Source organism: Sapajus apella, unplaced genomic scaffold (assembly GCF_009761245.1).
Source record: "Sapajus apella isolate SASKATOON/1434 unplaced genomic scaffold, GSC_monkey_1.0 scaffold19, whole genome shotgun sequence".
NCBI classification, from domain to species: Eukaryota; Metazoa; Chordata; class Mammalia; order Primates; family Cebidae; genus Sapajus; species Sapajus apella.
Window position 1 is genome coordinate 10,769,082 of NW_022436959.1, and position 16,827 is coordinate 10,785,908.

Below are 16,827 nucleotides of genomic sequence, written 5' to 3' on the forward strand. Positions count from 1 at the left end.
AAATTTAACCAAGGAGGCAAAGAACTTGTATACTGAAAACACAAAATGTTGCTAAAAGAAATTAAAGACATAAATAAATGAAAAGATATCTTGCATTTGCGGCCTGGAAGACTTCACATTGTTAAGATGCCAATAATACCCAAAGTGATCTACAGATTCAGTGCAACTCCTATCAAAATTCCAGCCACAGTTTTTATAGAAATAGATAAACCCATCCTAGAATTCATACGGAATCTCAAGGGGCCCAGAATAGCCAAAACAATCCTCAAAAATGAAGAGCAAAGTTGAAGGTCTCACACTTCCTGATTTCGAAACTTGATACAGAGCTACAGTAATCCAAACAGAGTGGTGCTGGCATAAAGGCAGACACACAGAACGATGAAATCAGAAACAAACCTTAATATATAGGGTCAAACAATTTTCTACAGGGGTGCCAAGACCACTCAATGGAAAAAAGACAGTATTTTTTTCAATGAATAGTGCTGGTAAAACCAGATATCCACATGCAAAAGGATGACGTTGTACCATTACCTTACACATATACAAAAATTAACTCAAAGTGGATCAAAGACCCAAACATCAGAGCTAAAACTATCAAACTCTTAGAAGAAAATAGGGGCAAAATTTCAGGACATTGAATTTTTCAATGATTTCTTGGAATTAACACCAAAACACAGGCAATAAAAGAAAAAATAGATAAACTAGACTTCATCAAAATTAAAATCTTTTGTGCATCAAAAGACATGGCCAAGGCAACCCACAGAATAGGAAAAAAATTCAAATTATCTATTTGGTAAAGGATTAATATCCAGAATAAAGAACTCCCACAACCCAGCAACAACCTCCATTTAAAAATGGGCAGAGAACAATGGTTCCCAGAGGCTAAGGGGAAGCAGGAATGAAGAGTTATTGTTTAATGAGTAGAGTTTCAGTTTGGGATGATGGAGAAGTCTGGAGGTGGACGGTGTTGACGGTTGCACGGCAATGTGAGTATATTCAATGCCGCTTACACTTAAAAATAGTAAAACGGCAAATTTTATGTTATGTATATTTTACCACAGTAAAAAACCTAAAATAAAATAAATCAGAAACATGAAACAGAGTACTTATTATGTGCCACTTGTCACCTGTTACTTGAGTTGATCCTCTCAACATTCCTATGAAGCAGTCACTTTTACCATTATACCCATTTTCTGGATGAAGAAATGGAGGCTCAGAGAGGTCACGTTCTTTGCCTTTGGAAATGAAGAAAGCAAGTGGTAGAGCCCAGAGAGTCAGGCTCCAGCCTCAGTCCCTGTAACCGGTACCCCACACATATTCCTTGCTGGCTGGCAGATGATGAACATGACCTGCGTTTGGGTGGGGTGAGGCAAAGCAAGGAGAGGCAAGGGCCAGGCCTCCTCCCAGCCACCGGCCTTAATTGTGGGTTTCTGACTCAGCACTCACTCAGCCAAACAGATCCGGTGTGTCCTGCGCCAGGGCCTTCTCCTGACTTTTACTGCTGGTAGCAGAGCACTTGAAAGAGGTGTAGCCCCAAATACCTTCACTGTCAACATAAAGGGAAACCTGGTTGGCCTCTGATGGGAGGGAAGAGGTTTCTTTAAACTTTCTCCAAGAAAAGGCCTGAGGGAGCGTGTGCCCTTTCAAGATGTCTGGTGATTACCTGACCCCTCATTCAACTACAAATCCAGTGAAGTTTAAACAAAAATGTAATAAGTAATGCTGTGGGGTGACTCATTCACTAAAATACCTGCACAATCTGGATTCGGGGGAAGTTCTTGGATTGGAGATTTGAAAATGTTAATGTTTTACCAATGTGTATGGTGGTTTTCCATATAATATTAATTAATAGTATCCTGGTTTTTGATATAATAGTATATTGAATTAATACATTATTAATTAGCAGTATTATGCTTTTAATATATTAATATATTTTTCTTTTCTGTAATCTTCCTTTCTCTCTCTCTTTCTGGCTATAAAAGAGAACAGTGCCAACACAAGAGCTCTGTATTATTCTTTTTTTTTTTTTTTTTGAGATGGAGTCTGCTTCTGTCACCCAGGCTGGAGTGCAGTGGCATGATCTGGGCTCACTGCAAACTCCGCCTTCTAGGTTCAAGTGATTCTCTTGTCTCAGCCTCCTGAGTAGCTGGGATTATAGGTGCCCACCACCATGCCCAGCTAATTTTTTGTATTTTTAGTAGAGACTGGGTTTCACCAACTCCTGACTTGAAGGGATCCACCCACCTCAGCCTCCCAAAGTGCTAGTATTACAGGTGTGAGCCACTGCTTTCGGCCAGTATTATTAATGTCTGTTGAGAGCTTACTATATGTAAGCTCTCACACCATTTGTATGTAAGCTCTATGTATTTATGAGAAAACACACAGGGCTGAATAACCTATCCAATGTCAAGCAGCAAGTACAGGGAGAGCTGAGGGTCACACCCTGCTGTCTGATCCAGATCCTTGCTATAAACCAGCCTCATGACCTCAGGACATCCCCACTTCATTCTTTGGGGCCCATTTTCCTTACCTATGAAATGAGGGAATTGAATCAGACAAATAAGATTTCCTTCCAGCTCATACATCTCTATTTCCTTATCTCTGCATACAAATGGTCCTCCACCAGGTCCTCCTAGGTGTATCCACCAGCACTGCCTGCCTGGATTCTGGGTACCATCCATGCCGTGAGCCTGGGAAAGAGAGCTGGGCCTGGCTGAAACTGACAGCGCTCCTGAGCACTGGCCTGAACTGCAGGGCTTTGACTCGGCACTCACTTACGCTGGACAGATGAGGTGTCTCTGTGCTAGACCCTTCTCCTGACTTTTACTGCTGGTGGCGGAGCACTTGAGAGAGTGCTACTACTCTTTTGTCCGCCCCAAATAGCCTTTACTCTTCAACTGCACTCACCCCTCTACCTACCTAAATACCTCAACTGTCTTAACAAAGTCTACTCACACTCTGAAACGACCCGATTAAAAAGGCAACAGATAAAAAGATTCAAGTTGATATTCTCATTACACTTCCATCACCTGGAGTCACAGAATTTCTTCTCACTTGTGAATTTCCTCACGAGTCTAGGCAGTGGTATGCTGGTAAGTGCTTAACACCTAGCTCCAGGAAAACAAAAAAAGCTCTGTAATGTGAATCATTTTCTGAGTTTAAATGTTCCCACCATGGCTGATGTCACCTTTGCCAGTGATGGCAAAGTCACTGAACACAAGTGGAAAAGAGATGCAAGCCAGTAAGCGCTGGTGCCAGCACAACACTGAGTCTGTTTCACACGACTACGTCCTCTGAAAGCCTATAGCCAAAAGCATTGCTCATTCATTTGTTCTTTAATTCATTCAATGAACTTTTTAAAAAGTATAGGAATTGAAATGACATTTATTAAAATAGTTATTTATTACAAATCAAAAGCCCTACTAGGCTTATTACAAAGCATTATTTTTCCAGTACTTCCCTCAGAGGTTCCTTAGGTGGAAGGGTAATTCTTCTACTTTAAAATAATTGGCTTACCCAAATCAGATGCGATTATTTGCTTCTCCTGGATTAGCAATTCTCATTAACATCCTTAACATTGGGAAAGGTGACATCAGAATAGCTTTGACTGATATAAAGTCCAACCTGCTTTATTGTTGAAAGTTTATAAACCCAATGCAAAAAAAAAAAAAGTCACCTCTGGAAAATGCTTACCTAGACATGTACTTTCTACAATTCATTTTCTCTATATTGTTATATTCAAGATACATGTGGTATGTGAAGAGTATGAACTCTGGAACCTGAATGCCTGGATCCTAATCACAGTTCCACCAATATTAGCTGTGTAATCTTGGGCAAATTACTTAACCTCTCCATGTTTTGGTTTTCTCATGTTAAAACAGGATTCATAATAGTAGCAATAGCTGTTGTGAGGGTTAAGTAAATATACATACATACATTTGTATGTTTGTATACAGCATATAGAAAGTTCCATGTAACTGTTAGCAGCTATGTGTCATCAAACACAATCAGTGTTCCTCAAATGCTGTCTAGGCATCTTTCCAACAAGATGGTGCAGCCCTTGAAATCTTTTTGCAGTCCTCCACAGTGCCTAGCATACATGACTTTAGTAAATTCCTGCTGAAAAATTAATTGATTAAATGCAATTGATCAATGCAAAATATCCTTGCCACAAATAAGCCATCTATTCTATTAACAGGATCTTAGGCATACTTTATGTCTCTATAACCCCTCCAAAGGCAGGGAAGCTGATCAAGAATAAGGGCATGGCTGGGCACAATGACTCACACCTGTAATCCCAGCACTTTGGGAAGCTGAGATGGGTGGATCTCTTGAGGCCAGAAGTTTGAGACCAGCCTGGCCAACATGATGAAACCCCATCTCTACCAAAAAATGCAAAAATTAGCCAGGTATGGTGGCATATGCCTGTGGCCCCAGCTACTTGGGAGGCTGAGGCACGAGAATGGCTTGAAACCGGGAGGCGGATATCATGCCATTGTACTCCAGACTGGGTGACAGAGTGAGACCCTGTCTCAAAAAAAAAAAAAAAAAAAGAATAAAGGCATAGAGTAATTTCCAGAGCTGTTAGCATGTATTTATGTTCAAGAGTGCTTATTTTATACAAGCAAGAAAAAAATAAAAGCAACCTAAATGTTCATCAAAAAAGGAAAGTGAATAAATTATGATGTAACCATTAGATATTAATGTTTTCAGGAAGTATTATTAACATGAAAAAAGTCCTAATTGTAATAAGTGAAAAAGCAGCATTTAAAGCTGTATAAACAATATAATACTTTACATTCTTTAAAAATGTGTTTGCATAAAGAGAGAAATAAAGAAACTTACAATAAATATACCACAATCATTAATAGCTGTCTCTGGTTGGTGGGATTCAGGTTGATTTTTAAATTTTTTTCTTCTTGATATATTTCTGTATTTTCTAGTTTTTTCTAAAATGATAAACAGAAAAGAATTGCTGTTAAATAAAGGAATTGCTGTTAAAATGGGGACACTAATTCCAACTTTGGAATTACATATCCACCCAATTTGATGTTACTCACTGCCACCCATCCCCCTCCCATTCCCAACCTCCCAAAATGTCCCAAATCTGACATGATGGCGTAATCTATGCATTGCAAATATGACACCATCATCCAGCTATTTGGAGGCATTAATAATTACCTTAATTTTTAACACTCCATTCAGGTATCTGGCATTGGGTAAATACAGTTAACCTCACTAGACATATTTTCAGCTATTAAAAACCAAGCACATTTGTGTTATCTCCTGCCCTGGAGGTGCCTGATACAAGGGAAGCATGATTGAGTACCTTACTGATAAGGCTGAACAAATATGTCTTTTGAAATAGACTATGGGAAAACCTCAGATTGGAGATGCCTGATGCACAGTAAAGTCTAGCAAAATTTGGGTAAAAGGTGGGTCTCGATTTAATGAAGTGCTCATGCTGGAATATTTGTTTTTAAAAAGCCACTTTTATTACTTTCAAATCCAATAGGCTTGAAGCACAATATTGTCGAAACAGAGGTAGCAAGTACACAGCAGCCCCCACTTTTAGGAATAGGTGAGAACTATTTATAACGAGCCAATCAGTCAACTATGATTTGGTCCCTCTGATGCGTTTAAGAACAAATTATTCAAGATAATGAAAAAAGCAACTTATTCCCTTAAGTGGTGCAATTTTTGGCAATCTTATTTTTATTCTTAATTTGCTTACCTGCACCATTCTTCAAGGCAATCTCAGGCCAAAGCCTATCTAAAGCATCATAAATCTCAAACAACTGAGCTAAATCAATAAGGTTTTATAGGACATCTTAAAGAAAAAGAAGAAAAGGCATTACTTCACTAAATGTAGCTAGAGAAATGCACAGAAGTTATTTCTGTCCAGGCTCCCTCGCTATGGATGGAGGAACCAGACAGTTCTATTTTCATTCATAAGGAGCATCTCAAAACCTGGGGCGCATCATGGCATGCAATCAGCTCCAAGGAAGAGGAAACAGGAGAGCCGCTTGGCAGCCCCTGAGATACTTTAGGAGAAGAAATTATTAATAACAAGGAATATTTTACTGTGGACCAAAATGTGTTCCCTCTGTTGGTGAGTCAGCGATTTCATGGAAATAATTTATTTACATTAGATTTGTTAATTGCCTCATTTACCTACTGGGTATTGTTCTCCATGGCATGTATCATGAACACATATATTTGACTTTATTATTTTTATTTTGTCTGTCTCCCCCAATCCAAAAGCAATCTCCTTGAAGCAATGGGTTTTTTGTTTGTTTGTTTGTTTGTTTGTTTCACTATGGTTTCACTGGATGCATTTAGAACATGCCAGTACATTGGAGGTAGACAACAAATATTTGTTGAATCAAGCTCCCACATACTCGAGGGGCATATGTCTATGGTGAAGTAGAAAGAGCACTGGATTCAGGGTCCAAAGTAGAGAGCACTTTGTTCGGCTCATACTAGACATGAAATGACCATTTTGGAAGTGGACAAATCAGTGGATGGATGGATGGACAGATGAGTGAATGGATGAGTGGGCGATGGAGCAATGTTATAATGGTAACTCTGTATCTGTAAAATGAGTATAACAACTCATTAATAAAACTGCGAAAACAGTTGTGACATCCTAGTTGCTCAGTAACTCCTTTATTTTTCTTGTAGCTGATATAGAGAAAGAATAAACAGGGTGATGAAAACCCTAGCAGTGTAAAACAAGGAAAGAAAGCATTTAATCTGAGTGAATGAGAGGAGACAGAGGTATATGTGGGCAGAGGTGTCTGTTTTCACTCTGTCTTACAGTGTTCCCAAACCATGGTAGTGTTTGAGTGGAGGCTGCAAGAGGCAGGGAAGTGGGGCAGGTGGACAGGCTGCTGGCTTCCAAGGAAAACTAGACTTCAGTTTCACCTCAGTGGCCTCCTGGAGCTGAGAGGCATTAGATGTTCAGGAACAAGGTGATGAAAGTCCTCCATAGTCACTCTGGTTTCGGGGGTCTCAGCTCTGGTCATTACATCTCCAGGGTAGTCCAGCCCTGCGTATTTGTTAACGTTGCTCTTCCTGCTACAGGAGAGGAAGCCTTCACTGAGCAGGCTGCCTTGCTTGATCCTTCCAGACCTGCAGTGTGGCTGGCTCTGGCGTCTTCTGAGTGCGGCAGCATCTTCTCTGGGGTCAGGGGCGGGGTGGGCCAGGATGCCTCTAAGCATATCCACTTCGGGTCCAGATAGCTGGGGTTGCTGGTGCTCTTGGAGATATTTCTGGTCCTGGGAAGCAGAGGAGAAGGGAGATCATTATTAACCAGCGTGGGAGCGGGTCCCTGGCGACTTGACTCTCTTGGTTGGCCATCCCCCTTCCTAGTGATGGTGTCTTAGGCAAACAAGCTAGGGTGAAAGGGCAGAAGAGAACCACAGGCCGGCAGTGGGGTGGGCCTGGACCCTTTCAATAGTAACAGATGGGTCTGCAAGGTGTCCCAGGGCCTAGGGACGCAGTCCCTCCAGAGGAACTCTGAAATCCCCATTGGTAGCACACTGGGGTAGCCTGGCTGAGACTGGAGTTTTTTCCCTGCTATTGTTGCCTCAGGCCTATACCTAAAGTGCCCCAGAGCTGTGCCCAATGCTGCGATGTGCTAAAAAAAATCCCCTCATTTGGGGACCTTGGCCCATGCTTCCTTATTAATTGGTTCAAGAAGCGAACTTTCTTCTGCTACCGATAAGAGACTGTCAGGCTCCCCTGGGCCCCAGCCATCAGTACTGTGCATGTGGATTGCTCTAAATATCTATTGCTGCAGGATATTTGGATATCTAAATATCCAAGCCCTGACACAGGAGCTGCTGGGAAACTCCAAATATGCCTTTTTCTCAGAGATCTGCTAACACAAGCTCTCCTGTGTCAGGAGGTGACATTCCTGCCTCTGTCCACAGGAATGGGAAAGCTGCACAGATGTCCTAAAATACAGAAAGGATGAGAGAACAGCACTGAGCTTGGCTGGTTTCCCACCTGTAATCGACATGGAAACTACACCTCTTAATCTCCAACAGGCAAAACGACTCCTGTTGCTGTGTGCAAGATCTGTGGCTCCTGCGTCCTCTATGCCTTTTTGTGGTTGTCGTCCAAGGAACCGTTTGTGGAAATGAATGCGCCACCCTAACTTCCACAGGGTCACCTCTGTCCCTAAGTCTCTTAGGTGCTCAAATCTTGACCCCTGGGAGCAGTGGCTAGCACCATGGTAAACCAGACAAGGCACATGGAAGGAAAGGGTGAATTGAGGAAGAGATCTGAAAACTGCTTACAAGTGAAGCCTGTGTATAGTTCCATGCCTAACTAAACCCATTCTTCTGGCAGTGCTACTGAAACCCAGAACAAGAAGAGAAGGCCCACAGCAGATTCCAGGGAGAGGCAGCTGGGGCCAACCTGAGCTTGGGGGAGGGGTGAGGGAGGCTCTCGACCACATCACTGGGTACCCCCCTATCCCATGAAAGGACAGGGGACCCATGCACTCGACTCAACTGTGGGGTTTTGTGTTCCAGCTACCAATGGGGAAGGGACCCAGGTCTCTCTGAGGGTGTGGGCAATCATGTGACCCCCCCTCATTCTCCCTTCCCACTGCTCACTCTGAGGTTCAGTAGAAATAGTATATGGAGATACCCTATCACAAGCTCAGCCACGCTTCTCTCCAACCTCACACACAGCACACCTCACCAGGATTCAGGCTGGCTGGGTCCCATAATACTAGCCACCATTCACTGATGTGGCCCAAGTACCTAGAACAATGCCTGGCACATAGTAGGTGCTTAATAAACAGTTGCTGAATACATGCTCCTACTGAACTCCTCCTATGTGCCTGACACTATGCTAAAAGCTTGACAATTATTATTCCATTTATTTTTCACAAGAATCTTGTGAGGTAAATGTCAACTCATTTTCAGATGAGGAAACCAAAGCTTGGAGATGTTGAGCAAATTATTCAAGGTCCTACTGCCTGGTGTAACAGGAAGTTAAACCTGTCTCCTGCCCTTCCCCGCTGCTGTCTCCAAAGACTGAGCTCCTAAACATAGCATTTTTCTGCTTTTCTCTCCCATTATTCAAGGCCAGAAACAGGAACCAGAACATGCAAAGGAAAGAGGGACAGAGAGTGAGCTGGATTTTCACACCCCCAGCCCTGGCAGTTGCTGGCCCTGGGGCAAGTGGCCTGGAGGAGGCAAGTCCCCTGCAAGGCTCCAGTTGAGTGGCCCATGACCTTGAGATTCTACCCATCAAGATGCTCCCCTCCCTCCTCTCTGACTCTTGGCCCCATCTTTCAAAAGAATAGGGTCAGAAGGGATGGTGCATGGAAGTATAATTTCAAATTATAGTTCTTAGGTGAGGATAATGTCACAGATCACACCTCATCACTTCATTTACGGGTTTCTTCGTTTATCCAAGATGGTTGCATACAGCTGCCTTTAAAGTGGGTCACTAAGTCCTTCACTATGAATAATCTCACTCTGTGTGTGTGTGTGTGTGTGTGTGTGTGTGTGTGTGTATGCGTGCATGTTCCTTCAGAGTAGATTAGCTGAATCCACCTGGAATTATGCCAGCAGAGCTTTTAAACAAATTTCTCTGTGCAGCAAGTTGCTTCAGCATATAGCAGGTGACACTTATGGGTGGGAATGTCCTATCAGGAGAAGATGCTGCACCTCCAGGGAGTTTTCCACTGTGAGGCTTGAAGAAATCAAGCCCCTCTTCAGTCTCTGGAAACCTACTTGTGATCCAGTCTGTGAGCCTTCATGGGCTGGATAATCCCAAAAAAAGCATATGGATCAGGAGAGAACTGGAAATGGAGCATTCCCAGAAGCTGCAAGGTTTCTCAGTGTCATTCAGTCAACCAGGTGTCCTTAGGGAGCATCCCCTGAGAGGCATGGAGAGTGTGAAATTGTCGAAGACCCCACCCTCCCTGTCATGCCATCCAGTTACGGAGACGCCGGGTGCATATCCAGCGAGCCACCCAGGCAGGGATCAGCCATGAGGACGAGGAGTGTTCAGGGGCCGGAGAGGTTCCCCAAGGGCTGGGCTTCTGGAAAAGCTTGGGGAAGAGATGGAAAACACCCGCTGCCTTGAAGAATGGCTCAGGGAGGTGGAGAAAGGAAGAGCCCCGGGAGCGATGGGGACACTTTGTACATGTATGACAGGAGCAGACTCCCAGCCCCGTGACTGAGGCTTGGATTGGGCAGACTTAGCAGGGCAGCTGTTGGGCACGCAGCTACTCCTGCCTGCTCCTCCATGGCATGGGCACCCAGAGCTGCCCCACAGGCTGCTGAGTTATGTGTTTTAAGCCAACACTTGGCTTCTGCCCTGAGCTAAGCTTCTGACTGGCTTTGGGAAGGATTACTGTGGTATTTCCAATCCTTCATACAGCATCTTTGTGATCCAAACCAAAAGTGCTTTAGGATCAAGTCTCGCAGGTCCCCAAACCCACCCATCACTCGTATTCTTTCTTCTCTGGGCATCTCAAATTTGCATTTGCTTTTCTATGTCATTCGCCACTGTGGCCCCAGCTGGTCTTCATAAGAAACTCATTCACTAAAAGATTTGAAAATGTGCACACCCTTTGACCCGTTAATTCCATTTTTCAAAATTACTATTGACTGACTTTTCTCTTCTTCTGTTTGTTCACTCAGTGTGGACAGATTTGCTAGGTGCTGGGCTACACAATGATGAGCAAAAAGAAACTCAAGGCCCTGACAGAGCTTGTAGTCTAGGTCATTTGTTTTTCCCCTAAATACATAGATAGAGGCTCTACAGGCAAGTCTGTTGTACTCTGGGAGAGAGTATACAGTCACTGTATCATCCCATAAAATAAAATCCCATTGACCACACTGCAGACACAAAATGACAGTTGTAGAGGGAATAAAAAGGAAACTTTCAGGTTAGGTTTTGAAACAGTGTGCCACACCCCAAGAGCCTCAGGGGTGGGCTGGAACTGGGTGGGGTGTGGGCACCAGCAGAGACAAGAAGGAACATTCATTTGTGTATCCCCTGAGGGACTCTCCTGTTCCCAGCACCCCACCCACCTCTCCAACCAAGCAGTTATTTGTCATTTTCTCCATGGCACTGGGGGGTTTCCTAGTAAGATCTACTACTATTTGAACAGAATATTCTGTGACTGAAAAAGTTTGAAACCACTAGTCGTCTCAAGGTTCTTAAAGTGCTTCTATATTTAGTCTGGAAATCTTCCAGACTGGACGATTCCCCTCACCTTACCCCAATTCCCTTTAAATTCTCTAGTTTTTTATGTTTCATTAATGGGCTTTAATGATACCTGATACATGCTGGGTGTGTAATTAATGGGCAATAATACATGGACATGGACATGATAAGTAACAAAATCTCATCAACCATGCAAACATGCCGGACACTCAAGGTCCTCAAATAATTTTGCTCTATATTTAGCAGAGGGAAAAACTAGCTTAGCTAGGAACACATCAAAAACAAAAAAAAATGTAAGCAGTTTTACCAGTTTGACATGCATCCTAGATGGTGTTATTTGGCACTTTATGTACTGTTTGCTAAGTTTCCACAATGTGCTAGATAGCAATCTCTCTACTCTAATTCTTGAGCCAATAGATTCTATAACTACACTTTTGTCGTTCACATACCATCACTGCAATGATTTTTTAATAATATCTGAAGGCCATTTGTACTATTAAATATTTAATTTAAACAGTTATATTGTATTTAAATAAGTTTACTTTAAAAGAAAACTTTTATATCACTTTATATCACTACCTATAAATAGAAGACCAAAAACTGTAACAAATTCATAACAATGAAAACAGTAATTTTTCTGTGTAGCATTTACTATCCCCTTTGGTTTCACCAGGGATATGGACACTGTGTTTTTGAAACATTGTTTGAGCTCACACCATCACAGTATTCAGCTAAGAAACTAAAAGTAGGTGTCGTTTGTCTCTGTTCCTCCACCTAAGCCTACAAACTCCCTGCTACCTGCAAACCCACACCCCCACTCCCCTGTAAGCATTCCCTTGCTCTAAGCTATCCCACAACTAGTCCTTGTTAAGGTATTAAACTATCACCTTATCATTTTTGCATGTGGATAAGAGAAGAATCTTTCAAAGCTCAAAGATCAGATCTTTATTGGAATTTTGGATATAATGCAAGAGAATTGTATCATTTAATTCAAAGCACATGCAACAGGTGATCAACTAGCCACTCCTATTCACAACCCAGTCCTCATGCCTCCCCACAGGCTCATTTTTAGATTTCCCTGCAGAACACAGAAATTTGCCCAAGAATGGATTAAAAGGCTTTAGGATTAGACAGATAATGGTAATTTCAGATTGTGATGACATTCTAGAAATATATATATATGGCTCAACCATCTCATTAGCCTACACCTTATTGCAACCACATCTATAGCTACCTTCTTCCTCCAACCCACCTGGGAGAGCAGGAGGGGAAGCTGGTCATGGAGACTGAAGATTGAATTTACATCAGTGGTGTGGTTGGCACACATTGTTCTCTCTTACATTCCAAAAATCTTTTCTCCCTGGTCGTTCATTAGGAAAGCCCCCTCCCAAGGGACTTTGGGGGCATTGCGGCATGTCAGATTTTCCAGGAAGCAGACTCTGAGATGAGATTGTGTCCAGGGGGCCTATTGGAGAGTTGTTCTGGACCACACCTGTGAATGAATGCAGGCAGCAGGGTTGGGCTGCAGGAGAGGTCTCAGCCAACCACACAGGGATTGTCATGGCCCCTAGAGCTGGCCCAACTGAGGCAAAGGGGTCCAGCCTTTGTACCCCCGACACTGGCCAGTCATCGAATGCAAGATACCCCCAGGTGGGGTCAGAAGCTTGAGCAAGGCAGCCCTCTTTGGTCAAAGGCCAAGAGATTCCACTATAAACCACCAGCAGGCAGTGCTCCTGGTAGCTAAGGGAACGATGCCTTGGTCCTGAGGGAGAATCTGGGTAGAGCCCCACAGCATCCACTGCAAGAGTAAACCCACTAGCACCTGGCTTCCTGGACCCTCCAAGTAGTGGCAACATGGATAAACCATAGGGCCTGATTTCTAGGCAGCTCCTCACAGTGATAAATGATGGATCAGCAGGCCTGCTGGCTGCAAGAGAAGCTAAGAGGCAGGTAGTGTTGGTGTGTATGTGGGGGTAGGGCAGGGGATCAGAACATCTTTCGTGGACCTTGATATTGTGCTCTACCTTTCTGCATTCATCCCTCCTCCCCCAAAGAAATCATGGGCAGGAAACAAATGTAGTCTTGATGCCTACTGAACCATCAATCTTGAGATACAACATTCAATTTCAAAGTTATTTGACCAAAGCCAAGTTACAAATCTTGAAGGAAGCTGGCTTTGCAGAGAGACAAGGGCATTTGAAGGCATGAACTGGGGTGAACCTTATAAGAAAAATCTCAGAAGTCCTTGGTCGCCAACAGTTAGCCAAGCATTTCTGGACTTGCTTTCTTTCCTGGGCCAATGGAAATTTTACATGCCGGTGGAATTGCCCATGCAAAAGCCTGAGAAGTCACCCTGGAGGAGAAGAGTGGCAGATTCCCTCCCTGGTCTGCTTTCTTCCCCTACAGCCAAACCACGCAAGGCAGTGATAAAGCCAAGGTCATGGCTTGTCTCCATTCACTCTGCTCTTTGGAAAAAGGGAGGAGACTGGAGCATTTCCCCTTCTACATCTCCTTAAATGGGTCTGACTCAGGTAGAGAGGAGACCACCATTGTGTAGTAAGACAGGGTGGTTGTGATGAGTCTTCCATAGTTACCATTTGCTGAAGCTTACAGTGTGCTCAGCACCAAGCTGAATCTGCATATATCTTCTCATTTAATCCTTACTAGCACCCACAGAAGTAGATTATTCTCTTTTTCCCTAGAGAAATCAAAGATCAAATAAAGTAATTTGCTACAAACTCACAGGCACACACCTACTGAAAGGCAAAGTTGGGACTGAAACCCAGGTCTGCCTTGCTCCAGCCCATTTCTGTTAATGCTTAAGAAGCCCTTCCCAGAACTTTGGGAGGCCCAGCCAGGTGATCACCTGAGGTCAGGAGTTTGAGACCAGCCTGGCCAACATGGTAAAACCTCATCTCTACCAAAAAATACAAAAATTAGTCAGGTGTGGTGGTATGCACCTTTAGTCCCAGCTACTCGGGAGGCTGAGGTGGGAGAATCGCTTGAACTCAGTTGCAGTGAGCCTGGGCAACAGAAAAAGAAGCTCTGGTTCTCCCAGGGCCATGGTACCACTCTGCAGTTGTCCTTTCACATAAATAGGACATTTAATGGCAACTTTTGGTGCATCCAGAATTCCGTCAATCTCCACACCCAGCGCAGATCCCCTGGGCTCAGTTTGCCTCAAGGGGTATCCCTGCATCTCGTTAACTCGCCCAGTCACCCACTACAGCATCCTCAGCACACCAAGAACCTGACTGTGTCACTGACTGACTGGTTGATGCACAAGCGGGCTGAAAGATAAATTAGCCAAGAAGAGAGCCAGCCCGTATCTTCACAAACCGTCAGTGTGCCATTCCAAATAAAATGCTTGTACGTACCCTGTTGGTTCTCTGGGCCCAAACCTCCTATACTTGCTCTGAATATCTGGATCACCATTTGCTTGTGTTATACTGATCATTTATTAAAAAACAAACAAACAAACAAACAAACAAAAAACAACTTTGTTGAACTCAGGGAGAAAATGTCACTGGTAATTGAGCCTGAGATGATAATTAATTCCTATTACAGATGAGGCTCTTCGTCCTGGTGGAGGCATGCTGACCCGTGTAGACCCAGGTGTGAGTGGTCATACCTGTTTATGTATTGCTTGTCCCTCTCCATATTTCACAGATGATAGGATACGGCTCTGCATCTCTTCATGTTAATTCTATTTGAAATACTCCCCACCAACATCTTAGGGCTCTGCCATCTAATAAGTGCAGCCAATTTATTGATAGTAAATCTAGGGCAAGACAGACTCACATTGATGTGGGCCACAGGGCATTTAAATTAAACAGGAACTCTCCAGCCATCTGTGTTTTAACTTTTTTATGCCTTGATAATAAGCCCTGTTTAGAATAATTTGCTGTGGAAACTGGGACTTCGTGACTGACAGAGAAAGGCCGGGGATAAACAACCCAAGCAGGCCCCTGAATTTGCGAGAATGTCAGGCGAATTTAGACTCATCATAAAAGAATTCTCAGTGACTGTATTTCAATATGACACTTTTATGGTTTTTTATTTTCTAGCCCATTGCAGCCCCAGAGCCCTGGCATGATTTATATAGCCTGGCAGTGCATAATCTTTTGTATAAGATATACAGGCCTCCGGAGGTTTAATTTCTTTCCTCACCGCCACTGACAGCATTTGTGCTTCCCTTCTCTTCTATTTTCATTTCTAATGAGATATTGGACTTTGCTCAGTGAGAGGTGATATTTCCACATTTGCAGCCTGACAGGCTAAATCACCAGATCTCAGTGGTGAGGATACAAACCCATTTAAACTGTGTCAAAATATTCATGGAGCCCCATTGATTTGGGCAACGGTTATTAGGAAGCTATTTGGAAAGTTCAGGTTTAATTTTTGGAGCTTTCTGCTGCAAAATCACTCAGTTACATCACAGAGAAAATGGTATCAAAAGGATAAAGAAGAGCGGGGGTATGAGTGTGTTGCTTTTATTTTGTTGGGATTATTTTTAGTACATAGATGACCTTTGTTAAAAAAAAAAAAAAGAGAGAGAGAGAGAAATCCCAAAACGATGTATTGGTAAATATGCAGCATGAAGCAAAGTAAGTTTTTCCTATTGCATATAAATGAATAATATGTCAAGCTATTGAAATGTTTTTTTTAAAAAGCAACAGTGAAAGCATCTGACATTGGAGATTAATGTTTTGCATTGCTACACTGACTTTTACCTCTGCCTTTGATCTTAAATCTAGCTGAAACTATTGCAACAGGAGTTTGGCTTCTAAGTGGGATGGGTTCAAAAAGCACTGGTTCACTTAGTGTTCAGAAGTGTCACAGAGGAAAATTCTCATGAACAAGGGAGGCAAACGTGGCTATCCCTGGGAGGGGTTGTCAGGTTAGAAATGCAACAAACGGTCAACGGAGGGAATTTAGGAGCTCCTAGCAGAACTCAGGGAATATATATGGCTGAAGGAACCCTTAATATGGGGTCATTGGAACCAAGTATTGGGATGTCCTTGGACACTGCAAAAGATCTAAGTCCTTTGATGGAACCGAGCACATTCGACCTCTATATGGTAAGGTCATTTGCAATTGTTGCTTGATTTATGACATGGGACTTTATATGAAGTTTATATTTACTAGGGTTCCCAAGTTCACAGAGACCTCATTAAGTGATACACACAACATACATACACACAGGGAACCTGCTTTGGCAATTTACGGGCAATAAAGTGTTTTCTGCACCACTTTACAATAAGTGGACATTAATGAATGCTAAATTATAGCAGAATTCCTATGGAACAGCATATTACATTCACATTAATAGCAAATGAGTTCATTGTGAGACACATTATGGCAGCAAACATCATAGGAATGAGAAGGAATTAGGAAATACCACTGCAATTAGACCTGGGTGGCGAGAAGCAGCCACCCATCCAGATGGTGGGCTACTCACACAGCAACACTTTCTGGCCTGGCTTGAGGGAACGCTTGGGTGCCAGGAGGCTTGCAGAGCCCTCTGGGACCACAATATTTCTGTGCTACCACGCTTGAGAACGTCTCATAACCCAAGATCCACAAAATCCCCAAGGGCTGCGGCTGTGCGAGTTCTCTAATCTG

The 16,827-nt window shown here is 43.1% G+C and overlaps 1 long non-coding RNA gene across 2 annotated transcripts in view; it reads right to left on the reverse strand.

Annotated features, from left to right (window-relative positions):
* Positions 1-2,262: 2,262 nt before the first annotated feature.
* The window catches only part of LOC116557450, a 100,264-nt gene continuing 85,699 nt past the window's right edge, over positions 2,263-16,827 (reverse strand). Inside the window, exons 3-5 of one of the 2 annotated variants that reach the window (XR_004271525.1) lie at positions 6,821-7,280; positions 4,846-4,949; positions 2,263-2,690 (exon numbers count right to left, since the gene is read on the reverse strand). This is a non-coding gene — a long non-coding RNA (uncharacterized LOC116557450). Of the gene's footprint in view, positions 2,691-3,613; positions 4,117-4,845; positions 4,950-6,820; positions 7,281-16,827 lie in introns of those variants that run through there. The other variant, XR_004271526.1, reaches the window with a different exon arrangement.